The sequence below is a fragment of the Sabethes cyaneus genome, chromosome 2 (genome assembly GCF_943734655.1).
Source record: "Sabethes cyaneus chromosome 2, idSabCyanKW18_F2, whole genome shotgun sequence".
In the NCBI taxonomy this organism is placed as follows: domain Eukaryota; kingdom Metazoa; phylum Arthropoda; class Insecta; order Diptera; family Culicidae; genus Sabethes; species Sabethes cyaneus.
In genome coordinates this window covers 176,579,749-176,592,242 of record NC_071354.1, presented here as the reverse complement: position 1 = coordinate 176,592,242, position 12,494 = coordinate 176,579,749, and positions in this window count along the sequence as shown.

Below are 12,494 nucleotides of genomic sequence, written 5' to 3'. Positions count from 1 at the left end.
ACACACACACACACACACACACACACACACACACACACACACACACACACACACACACACACACACACACACACACACACACACACACACACACACACACACACACACACACACACACACACACACATACATACACACACACAGAAAATGCTCAGTTTTCGAAACTGAGTCGAATGGTATATAACATTCGACCCGCAGGACCTTCTTTCCATTTCCGGTTTTCCAAGTGATTTCTATACCTTTATACTATATATTTATATAGTAGAAAGGCAAAACTCAAGGGGTAACCCGGAAGTCTGCCGAATTTATTTTGTAACTCCGTTTTTATGTTTAAGTTAAAGCAAAGCGTAGGTGCTACATTCCATTATCGAAACTTGACCTTCTGTTTTTATACGACAGACTTGGCAGCCAGCTGTTAGAGTACAGGACAATTGCAGGCCAACTTGCTACTTGCATGTTTAACTATATGTCCGATTTCAAGTCCAATTTCAACTCTAATTTTAAGTCCAATTAAAATCCCAGTTTCAAGTAAAACTTTAATTGTTTGTCAAATTTCATGTTTAATTCGACGTGTAACTCCAAATGCAATTTTCAGCCCAATTTAAATCCAATTTCAAATCCATTTCCTAAACCAATTTCAAGTTTTCAAGTGCAAACTCAAACTTGGTTTCAAAGCCAAGTAGCACACTTTTGACACTTCAGGTTGTAGCAACTTGTTTATGACTGAAATAAGTCATATACCGGTTCCAACAACTAGTTTTTAACAACTGTAGAGTAGTCAAGTAGGGAGTTCAGTTCAAGTTTAAGGAGTAAAACTTTAATTGATAGAAACTCAAAGCAAAAAGAAAAACGAACGCGACATCCATTTAGTACGTCACGCAAATTTTGACCAAAATCTACCCCTCCTCTCCTTGTCACATTTCGTCACACATTCGCTATCCCCCCCCCTGAGAAAGTACGTCACGTCACGGCAACTCCCCCCATCCCCATTCACAACAAAAAAATTAAATATTCATTCCAACCTTTTTATTTAAAACTATCAAATGAATTTTAGCAAATAGAAAAAGGAAAATTTACGAGCTTATAAGTCGGATTTTGAAGATCGCTGATGTGTCGTCGATTAATATTTCGCGCATATCCACGCCCTTTACATTCATCCAATCAAATTCGTCTGACCAAGTTGAAAGAATTAGGACTTTCTGCTGACGTCTTGCAGCAACACGCCTTGAAAGAACTTTTCTGACGGATTTTGTCATTTTGTTTATTCATTCAATCGTGCAATCATTCAACACTACCTTCGATTGCGAAATTTAATCCGCAAGTGGCATAAACTCTATCCTTCAGAGAGCTTTTGTATGAGAGGCAGTATAAATTATACCGAAAAGCCTTAAAAGCAGACGTGGAACTTCGGTACGAGTTTTTGTTCATCGACTGAGTTCAGCACGAATATCAAAAAAAAAAAAAAAAAACATTACCATGGGTCTCTGGTAGCATCCCGTAACCCTTCAGGAGTTTGTGCGACTGCTATTTGCGGTTTCAAAAATCTTTTAGGCAGGACGGTATTCAAGCAGCTCTTCAGCGGTGTATTGCATATTCTGTAAAGCCTTAATGGAGAGTTCATACTACATACAATAAATGAGTCCTGTTCACACATATATGTTAAATAAAGTTTAATTCAAAAAATTTAACTATTTTTTTTAAAATCCATCAGTACGTTGATTTTATAGAAGCCTTCAATAGTTGTATCTTAAAATGAAGGCTAAATATAATTTCCCGAATAAATTTTCCATTTGATTTTGTTTCATGTGACGTCACATAAGTTCATCCCCCCCTCCCCCCTACATCACAAATCGTCACGATTAGGTCAACCCCCCCTCCCCCCTATAAGCGTGACGTACTTTATGGATGCCCCCTAATTGGCTTCGATTATAGCTTGTTTTGAACCGCGGATCTCCCAGCGATACAGCTATACGTGAACTTCTTATGCGTTGCTTCAGTGACCTTCCCTTACCTAATTTTCCACTCTTTCCCCTTGATGCCTTGACCTGGTCTGTTTGGGTACTGTCAATATCTTTGTTTTATTACTTTCTTCTTACACCTCCTCCGTCAATTGTAAAAAACTGCCGCTATAAAAAAACCGTTTCCATGTTCAATCTTAAGACCAATATCATGTCCGATTTCAAGTCAAATTCAATTACCAGTTAAATTTTGGTATCCAACTTCAACCCTGCATTCAAAACCAATTCAAGCTTTTTAGTTCAATTTCAGTCTATTTTCACGTTCGCTTTCATGTTCAATTGCACGTTTAATGTCAACTCCGCTTTCAAGCCAAATTTGTTTAAGCATAAGCATAAGCATAGGATACCGCCCGTGTGCTGCTACTCCGTTATTGACCAGGACCGATGAAAATTGCAAAATGATGGCTGGAATAAGCATACTTGGGACAGCACACAATCCTTCATTGTGCAACCTTATCAGGTCCCTGCATGCTGATCAATACTGACGCCGGCCACGTCCGAATGCGGATCCTGGGGTGACATTGCGATTCTCGTTTCGAGTGACGTCTACGCCCTAACCGAAACCTGGATGAATCAAAATACAACGACAAGCCAGCTGTTTAACGACTCTTACTCCGTTTACCGGCAAGACCGGTCGCCTTCGAATAGCCATAAAACCACTGGAGGTGGTGTTTTGTTAGTTGTTCGCTCTAATTTTAAATCCCGTATAGTAAACCCCCCAGATTGTTCGAAAGTCGAACAATTGTGGGTCGCCATTGCCACTGTTGACGCAGCTATCTACCTTTGTGTAGTCTATATCCCTCCAGATCGGATTAACGACGATAATCTAATCGATTGCCATCTCGAGTCACTCAACTGGGTAGTTTCGCAATTGGAGCCTAGAGATAAAATTATAGTTTTTGGTGATTTCAACTTAAGCGCGATCTCTTGGCAGCGTAATTCTTGCAGTTCTCTTTTTGCAAACACCTCTCGTTCCTCTATTAGTACAGCTGCAAAAAAACTACTTGATGCATATAGTACCGCTGGACTTAGACAGATATGCGCGATTGAAAACGAAAATCATCGTATTTTGGATCTGTGCTTCGTTAGTGATGAATTATGTGTAGACTGCACGGTTATGGAGGCTCCGGCACCACTAGTAAAATTCTGCAAGCATCATCCTCCCATACTAACGCAGCTAAAGATTAACCCACAACAACGCTTCCAGGACGTTTCTGAAAGCCTCTCATATGACTACAGAAAGGCTAATTTCAATGGCATGAACGATTTTCTGGCGCATGTTGATTGGGACGAAGTTCTTTGTGATTATGATGCCAGTCTCGCTGCGACGACGATTTCTAGCATCATTGCGTATGCTATCGACCAATTCGTACCCGTAAAATCTAAATACGTACCGGCTAAACCAGCCTGGACAAACGCCGATCTCAAGTGCCTCAAAACAGCTAAACGTGCAGCCCTCAGACAATATAGCAAATACCGTACTGATGCGACGAGGATAAGATATGTAGCTGCAAACATTAATTACAAGCAACTCAACGACCGCCTGTACAACGCCTACCAGAATAATCTGCAACGCCGCCTGAAGGCAAATCCTAAAAGTTTCTGGCGATACGTGAATGAACAGCGTAAAGAATCAGGATTGCCCTCTACGATGTCCAATGGACAAATTGAAGCTGATTCAACCGTTGACATTGCCGATTTATTCCGTTCTCACTTTAGTAATGTTTTCACTGACGAATATCTCGATCCGCAGGATGTAGCTGCCGCCACTGAAAATGTTCCTCAACTTTCCGTTCCTGCGCTGCCGTTTGTTGTCTCCGCTGATATGGTCACATCAGCTGGAAAAGTATTAAAATCCTCCATGGGATATGGCCCTGACGGTATCCCTTCAATCATTTTGAAGCGCTGTATGGAAACACTTGCTAAACCGCTTACAACAGTGTTCAACCTATCCTTGGCTACTGGCGTATTTCCAAACTGCTGGAAACAATCATATGTTTTTCCTGTTTTTAAAAAAGGTTGCAAGCGAATCGTCTCGAACTATCGAGGCATAGCTGCATTAAGTGCCACGTCTAAATTGTTTGAACTGATAATTCTTCAGGAGCTTACTCTGAGATACAATCACTACATTTCGTCGGATCAGCACGGATTTATGCCCAAACGATCTACAACAACCAACTTGACCTGTTTCACCTCGTTTGTAATATGCCAAATAGAGAAGGGTCATCAAGTAGACGCTATATACACTGACCTATCCGCAGCATTTGATAAAATGAATCATCAAATCGCAATTGCTAAATTTGAACGACTTGGCATGAATGAACATATGCTTCTCTGGCTTCAATCATACCTTAGCGGACGAAGCATGTCCGTGAAAATCAGTGATCACATTTCATCGCCATTTCCAGTTTGTTCTGGTGTTCCACAAGGAAGCCACCTAGGGCCGTTTTTATTCCTACTGTACATGAACGATGTGAACTTTATCTTAAAATGCCTGAAACTCTCGTATGCTGACGATTTGAAACTTTACCATACGATACAGGAGCCTCAAGACACAGTCTTTCTGCAGAAACAGTTGGAAGTCTTCGCTGAATGGTGTCGAATCAATCGTTTATCGCTAAATGTATCTAAGTGCTCAGTAATCTCATTTGGCCGAAAACGCTCACTTTTTCACTTTGACTATGCCATAGAAGGCGCACGTTTGCACCGTGAATCCACAGTTAAGGATTTGGGAATTCTGCTGGACACTAAAGTAACATTCAAGGACCACATCTCATACGTAGTGACTAAAGCTTCTTCACAGCTGGGCTTCTTATTTCGCTTTGCGAAAAAATTCAAGGATATCTATTGCCTAAAAACATTATATTGCTCAATTGTGCGACCTGTGCTGGAATATGCGTCGGTCGTCTGGTCCCCGTATTACCAAAATGAAACTCAACGCGTCGAGGCTATTCAGCGAAAATTCATCCGCTTTGCTTTACGTCATCTTAGATGGACGGCTCCATTGAACCTACCCAGCTATAAAAGTCGTTGTATGCTCATCAACTTGGATTTACTAGAGGAGAGACGAAATGTGGCAAAAGCATGTTTTATTGGTGATCTTCTGCAGGGTGATATTGATTCCTCTACACTGCTCAGCATGCTGGATATCAATATACGTCGCCGAAGTCTTCGATCTCATTCGTTTCTCAACGTTACTCCAGCAAGAACAAATTATGGCTTACATGAACCAGTACGTAGTATGTCTCGTATTTTCAACACTTGTTACTATGTATTTAATTTTAATGTATCGCGAGAAACAAATAAGTGTAGTTTTAGACGTGTTTTATGTTGATTTCTGTTGTATATTTGCTTGTAGTATAATTTATCTGTAGTTGTGTAGTTAGCTCTGTCATTGGGGTGATGTTTTACCTGTTGACTTTAATAATAATAAATAAATAAATAAATAAATGAGTGATTTTGGTTCGTTTCGACCACGTTAAACAAATGGGCGAAACGAACCAAAATCACTCGAAACGAGAATCGCAATGGCACCCCTGGTTGGATGAAAAGTCCAATATTTATTGCTACTAAAGACCAGGATCTCTGCATCTCCACAAACGTCTCGGGAAAGGAATTGTTGTTAGTAGAAGGGAGAGCTAGATAAAGATCCATTTTGAAGGATAATGTAATCTGTCGAAAGCTACGCGCGGTTTCGGTCTGGTTTCATGAAAACGCCTGCGAAGTCTTTTACCACCGACAAACTCGGATATCTTATCTTCGTAAACGCTAATTGCCATTAAACTCTGCTCTTCTCAATCAAGGTGGTTTCAAAACAACCCGGTAACAATGGTAAAAAATTCCTTATGCACAACCAGTACATATTAGAATTGAATTGTTTTATTATTTTAGTAGAGCTTTTTACAAACTCAGAACATTATGTCAAGTACCAAAACATTTCCGTAGTAATGACAATAGCAGCAAATAATCGGTTCTTCTGTCATAATAAAATGCTCTATTTGGCTCTGTCATGTAACAGAGCGTTTTTTTCTGTACAATTGGAAGAGCACTGTGTGAGTACATACCAACAGCAACAATCTCTATTACTTATTCTTCGGCGATCTAACGGGAAAGACCAACTTTGGGCGTTACAAAGGTCTCAGGGCTAGAATGTTGGAAAAGTTAAATAGTGGTATAAATACTTCGTGAAGAGATTTCTATACTCGTGGGGAAAAGACTGCAACGAGGCCCTAAGCTCTGTTGTTAATAGCAATAAACACTTTGAGTGTTGTATAACTTTTTCTATTAACGACAAAATCGATCCGGCAATCATGATAGAGCATTTCATTTTGAATTGCGCAATGGACAACTTTCAATGAAATTCGCAATATTTAAATACTTTAGAGCAGACAACTCGTAAACAAGAGTGACAATCTTGTTAAATAAATACGGCTTTTTATCTTGTAAACAAATCAATCAAGTAACCCACCAAGAATTCAAACAGTTTTGCCAAAAACATGAAATAATGCTGAATTACAATATGCACTTTTCGAATCGTTGTCCAGACAGCTTTTTGCGTCCACATCAGACGGCTTATTTCAGCGCAATGATACTGTTACGATACTTGCCTAGTATCGACCAGAAAAGTAATAAGCCAAGAAATGCTAAATAAAAGATTTTCCGTTTGCGATTTTTTTACCAATATACACCTCACAAGAAATGTTATTTAACCTTCAGATGGCGCAGTTTTACATGCAAGTGAATTGAAACGTCACTATTCCGTACGCAATAATATCTGACGCCTTATTACCACACGAAAAAAATGACAAATGCCTGCTTGCTTCGCAGTTATCAAAATTTCTTCGGTCAATAGTAAGAATTTTTCTTGAGCTGTTTTCTTTTTAGCTGGATATGATGATTTATGATGGTTTGAGACACCTTACTCCTGTGGTAGGGCATAAGGACACTCATACAAATAAAACAGATATTTTCATTAATTTCTTTTTCGCTTTTTTTATAAAAAGTTTAACTCGGAAATTATAGCACCTGCAAAAAAATAAACTATGAATGACTTCTAGGAAATTTTTTAAATTTTCATTAGAAAATACTGAACAAATAAAAATGAATTTCTACACTAAAAAAAGCATTTTAGAAATTAAAAATCGATTTCCCAAAAGAGCCATCTCTGAAATTGATGAAATTTTTTTTGAATTACCTACAAATCTTCCATTCATTGCAAGATGGTCAAATTGAAGGGAAAAAAGTTTTCCTGTAGTAACAAAAAAATTTCAAGTCCTTACCAGAAAAAATGATATTTCAGTATTTTCGAAAACTATAGCACCTACAAAATATGATCTATGAGTGACTTTTACGTAATTTTCTGGTTTTTCATAAAAAAATACTGAAAAACATAAAAAATGAATTTCAACACTGAAAAAAAATTAAAAAATTAAAAATCGATTTCCCAAAAAACGCCATCTCAGATATTGATGAAAATTTTTCTGGCGATAGATAATTCTGTGGCCTACAAGCCTTCCATACATTGCAAAATCTATACCTATAAAGAAGGATTTCTGTCTGTCTGTCTGTCTGTCTGTCTGTCTGTCCGTATGTTCCTTATAGAATCGAAAACTACTGAACCAATCGGGATGAAAGTATGCATGTAGAGGTTTTTTGGGGCCAGGAAAGGTTTTAGTGATGGTTAGAAACCCCTCCCCCCCCTAAGAGGGGGGGCTCCCATACAAATGAAACACATATTTCTGCATAACTCGACAACTAATCAAGCAAATAGAACAAAATTTGGCATGTGGGTGTTTTCGGTGACAAGAATTTATTCTATGGTAAATTGAGACCCCTCCCCTCTTTATAAGGGGAATTATAATTCCTCTCCTCTTTAAAAGGGGGGGCTTCCATACAAATTTCCTCATAACTCGAGAACTAATCAAGCAAATGGAATCAAATTTGGCATGTGAAGGTTTTCGAGGGCAAGAATATTTTCTATAGTAAATTAGGACCCCTCCCCACTTTAAGAGGGGGGGCTCCTGTACCAAAGAAACACAATTTTCCTCATAACTCGAGAACTAATCAAGCAAATGGAACCAAATTTGACACGTGGGTGTTTTTGGAGACAAAAATTTTTTCTATGATGAATTGAGACCCCTACCCACTTTAGGAGGGGGGGCTCCTATACAAATGAAATTCAAATTTCCTCATAACTCGAGAACTAATCAAGCAAATAGAACCAAATTTGGCATGTGTACGTTTCTGGAGGCAAAAATATTTTCTATGGTGAATTAGGACCCCTCCCAACTTTAAGAGGGGGTGCTTCTACACAAATGAAATACAAATTTCCTCATAATTCGAGAACTAATCAAGCAAATGGAACCATATTTGGCATGTGGGTGTTTTTGGAGGCAACCATTTTTTCTATGATGAATTAGGACCCCTTACCTTTTTAAGAGGGGGGGCTCTCATACAAACGAAATACAAATTTCCTCATAACTCTAGAACTAATCAAGCAAATGGAACCAAATTTATCACCCACATGATAAATTTGGTTCCATTTGCTTGATTAGTTCTAGAGTGTTTGTAGGCAAGAATATTTTCTATGGTATATTTTCTATGGATTTCCCCACGTTAAGAGGGGGGGGGGGGGGGCTCCTATACAAATGAAAATCAAATTTCCTCATAACTCGAGAACTAATCAAGCAAATGGAACCAAATTTGACATGTAAGTGGTTTTGGATGCAAGATTTTTTTCTATGGTGAATTGAGACCCCTCTCTTCTTTAGAAAGCGAGTTATGGCCCATCTCCCCTTTAAGAGGGTGGGCTTCCATACAAATGAAATGCAAATTTCCTCTTATCTCGAGAACTAATCAATCAAATGGAACCAAATTTGGCATGTGGGAGTTTTAGATGGCAAAAATTTTTTCTATGGTGAATTACGACCCCTTCCCCTTTTAAGAGGGGAGCTCCCATACAAATGAAATTCAAATTTCCTAATAACTTGAGAACTAATCAATCAAATGGAACCAAATTTGGCATGTGGGAGATTTTGGAGTCTTGAATTTATTTTACGATAGTTAGAGACCTCTCACCCCTGTGGTAGGGGGATATGGACTCTCATACAAATAAAACAGAAATTTTTGCGAAACTCAAAAACTAATCGAACTCGAGAAATTCGAGACTCTTCCATAAAACATTAGTCAATACAAGACCACAAAAACTATCTATAGTAACACTAGATCATTCGGGACGAGACGGTCGCGAGTGTTGCCGATGACCCGCCGTCGGAAGCGCCGCCCACTGGGGGGCTTGCAAAATTCGAGATTGTGACAAAGATCATCCGAGATTCATGATTTATGTACAACACAGGTTAATTTGTGGCAATACGAAGTTTGTCGGGTCAGCTAGTGTCATATATAAGGGAATAACAGGCGACAACATTTCACAAATTATCGTTCAAATTGGGTCGAAAAACTTTCAATTAACACCAGCTTATGACCGTATTAGTCAGCTCTTGAGTTCTTGAGACTTATTTTTATAAACGGCATCGCTACCGATAAATTTCACGAACAGGTATGTAATTCTTGACCCCAAAGTTCTCCAAAAGATCAGCCAATCTAAGTCCAAGTGGGTTACTTCGATTAGATAAATGCTGCAAGGAATGCAACTTGAAGCTAATTCAATCAGTTACGTCACACAATCTAAGTCAGTAATTCGAATCAAATAATCAGTGTTTATTGAACCCAAAACGAATCCATATCCAGAAATAGCTGGACGAACTATTTATAAACAGCTTGATTTAGTTTTTATCGCAATCTAGAAGGTATACTTATAAACACGTGGTAAGCTGTGCCTGTAAGCAATTTACTTGCATCATAATCTAAAATCTAAGCAATTGTGAACACATCGTTTCGCGAAAACAGACGGCGATGAAGAAAAAGTCTAGACTGACCATTTTCAAATTCACGGTCAAAATTGGCGAAACTGATCCATAAGCGAATGTATGGCAGTGCAGCCCCAGCAATTACCGATACCGACGCTAAAGCAGTTGAAAAATAATTTACGCCGCAATGGAGAACTATTGAAGTTAATTTCCACCGCGTTAATCGCGTAAGTTATTGCTTCTGACTACATATATAACAATTACGGGCGGACGGGAGATTTAACCTTCACAAATTAGCACATGGTTTTACGGGTTGGGATAATTAACTTTAGTTTTAGTGAGAAATTCAATAGTTTGAAGTCAGTTCAGTGTCAGTTTGAAGTAGGTACATAAACCGAAACTAATTCACAATAAATTCAATGGCTTCTTGGACTTATTGTGTCGCAATCACCGAAAATCCGAGCAGTACTAACATTGTGGAAACATATGAAATTCCGCATAGAAATTTGGGATACTTAAGAACGCGTTAAAGAAAAAGTTTCCATTTTTATCCCGCCACGTAATCAAAAACATACACAATATTCAGATAATGAATGATTACAAAGTGACACTATACTGTAATTACACTCTAACTATAACAAAGTTATTCTAATTATCCAGTTACACAAATACTCCGCAGATACGCATTTCGACTGTTACTTACAGTTTTATACAGTGCTTTGGTGATCTGAGTGAAACAGCATCGGTGACTTATATATTTAGGATCCTCGGTATATCAATAGGCTATCAGACGATATTGAAAAAGAGTTAAAATAAAGTCCAGAAAAACAAAAATAAGAAAAAACAACATTTTTAGAAAATGATACGCCAATATACATCTGTAACGACAATCTCTTCAACTCAGAAAATAAGTTAACCCAAATTCTGACAAGCATTTGCAAATTTTGATTCACAGGAAACCCAACAGTAGGTTTGTTTTGAAACTACGTGGCATCAATTTTTGTTGTCGTATAAATGTATGCCATCTGGCTTGCGAATAAGCTTTCGGACAGGGTAAACCGTTGCCAAACTTTTATCACGCAAAAAACGTGTGGGAGCGCCAGATTCAATCGATTTAAATCTAGAACACACGGAAATAAATCCACCCATTAGAACAGCACCTATTTCCCAACCACGCCTGGTGGAGAGTTGACTGTCTTTCCTTAAGCATTGAAGTAGGTTCTACATCTTAGCTACTACGAAGCAGCCCCAAGTAGGGTGCCTAAAGGTATCGATGACGAAGCACATTTTGATGGAGTGTCTTGGTCAGTCATCAGCGAACGTCAGCTGCCAGACCGCCGCCACGTCCTACGCGTCGTAAGAGTTATTCTTGTTCCGTTTACAGCTATTAGGGAGGTGCCGGTTGTATCCTCCTGATTCATCGCGGTGTTCTTTCAATAGCCAAGTAGTCAATCAACGTTTATTCGATTTCGTTTGATTCAAGCGGAAAGCTTCCTACAGCCGACAGCAGCCCAGCAGCGCGCAGTACATAATACATACCCGGTAGCTCCCTTCCAATTTTGCGGTGAAACACAGCGGAAGGACATCATCGATGGATGGTATTCATAAATCATGGATTGAATGAATAGAAAAAATTCCTCCGGCTGTCCTACCTAGGAATCCATAAGCCGTCCGGCTGACGGGTGGACGTGTGGCGATTGAAGGGTGCCACCGAAGTGAACCCCGGGAGTGAACAAGACAAATAAGTATTGAATCAGAGATAAAATTGTCATTTTTATGATAAATTATCATACAATGAACGGCTAGCATATCGCAGAACAAAATGACGAAGCTGGTGGCAATTGTTTCACCAGTTGCTTGCCATATAGAAGCAGAATATATTGCTAGGATTTGCTTCGCTCGGACGAATGCGGGTTGCGGATCGGATTGTCACTGCTTGACAAGGGGGTAGCTTGGAGTGTCGGGCAATTAATGCGAAGTGACGATTGTTCATGATGCTCGAAACTGCATGCACCTACGTTTTACAGGTTTGAATTAAATTTTGTGCGATCCGGTCCGGGCCGGGCTGTAAAGCAAACAATTTTTCCCCTGTGATAAAGAGATCACGCAATCGGATCTCATGAACAATGAACGTTGCAAAGGTTGTAATTTCATATTGCTGTTTAATATAATATTTTTCCGATTGTTCGCCAGAGCGTGTGGCATCTATTATCAAACAATTTGTTTCGTATCATATAGTCGGCTTGTAGCAATCTGTTTTGTTAAATTGTTTCCCATCCCACCTGCGCATAGTTTAGGTGGCGAACATCAGCCGGTCTGCATCGTGCATCGTGTTTTGCTGCATCTTAGTGGCATGCAATTTTACGCTTTAAACCGGTCATTCCATCGGGCGCATGCCGGGTTCGTTGTCGTGAAGTCATAAATTATTTATACACAGAATTAGCTTACTTCTAGCTGTGATCACATCTAACGTTTGCAATTTGACACAATTTTGTATATTGGACTTCACTAATGCTAGAAAGTACATTTAGACATTTCGTTCTAATCTTTCAACGAGTGTTGATCAACGGTAAAAATACTATGTCATGCTATTTTCGCCGAAGCCACT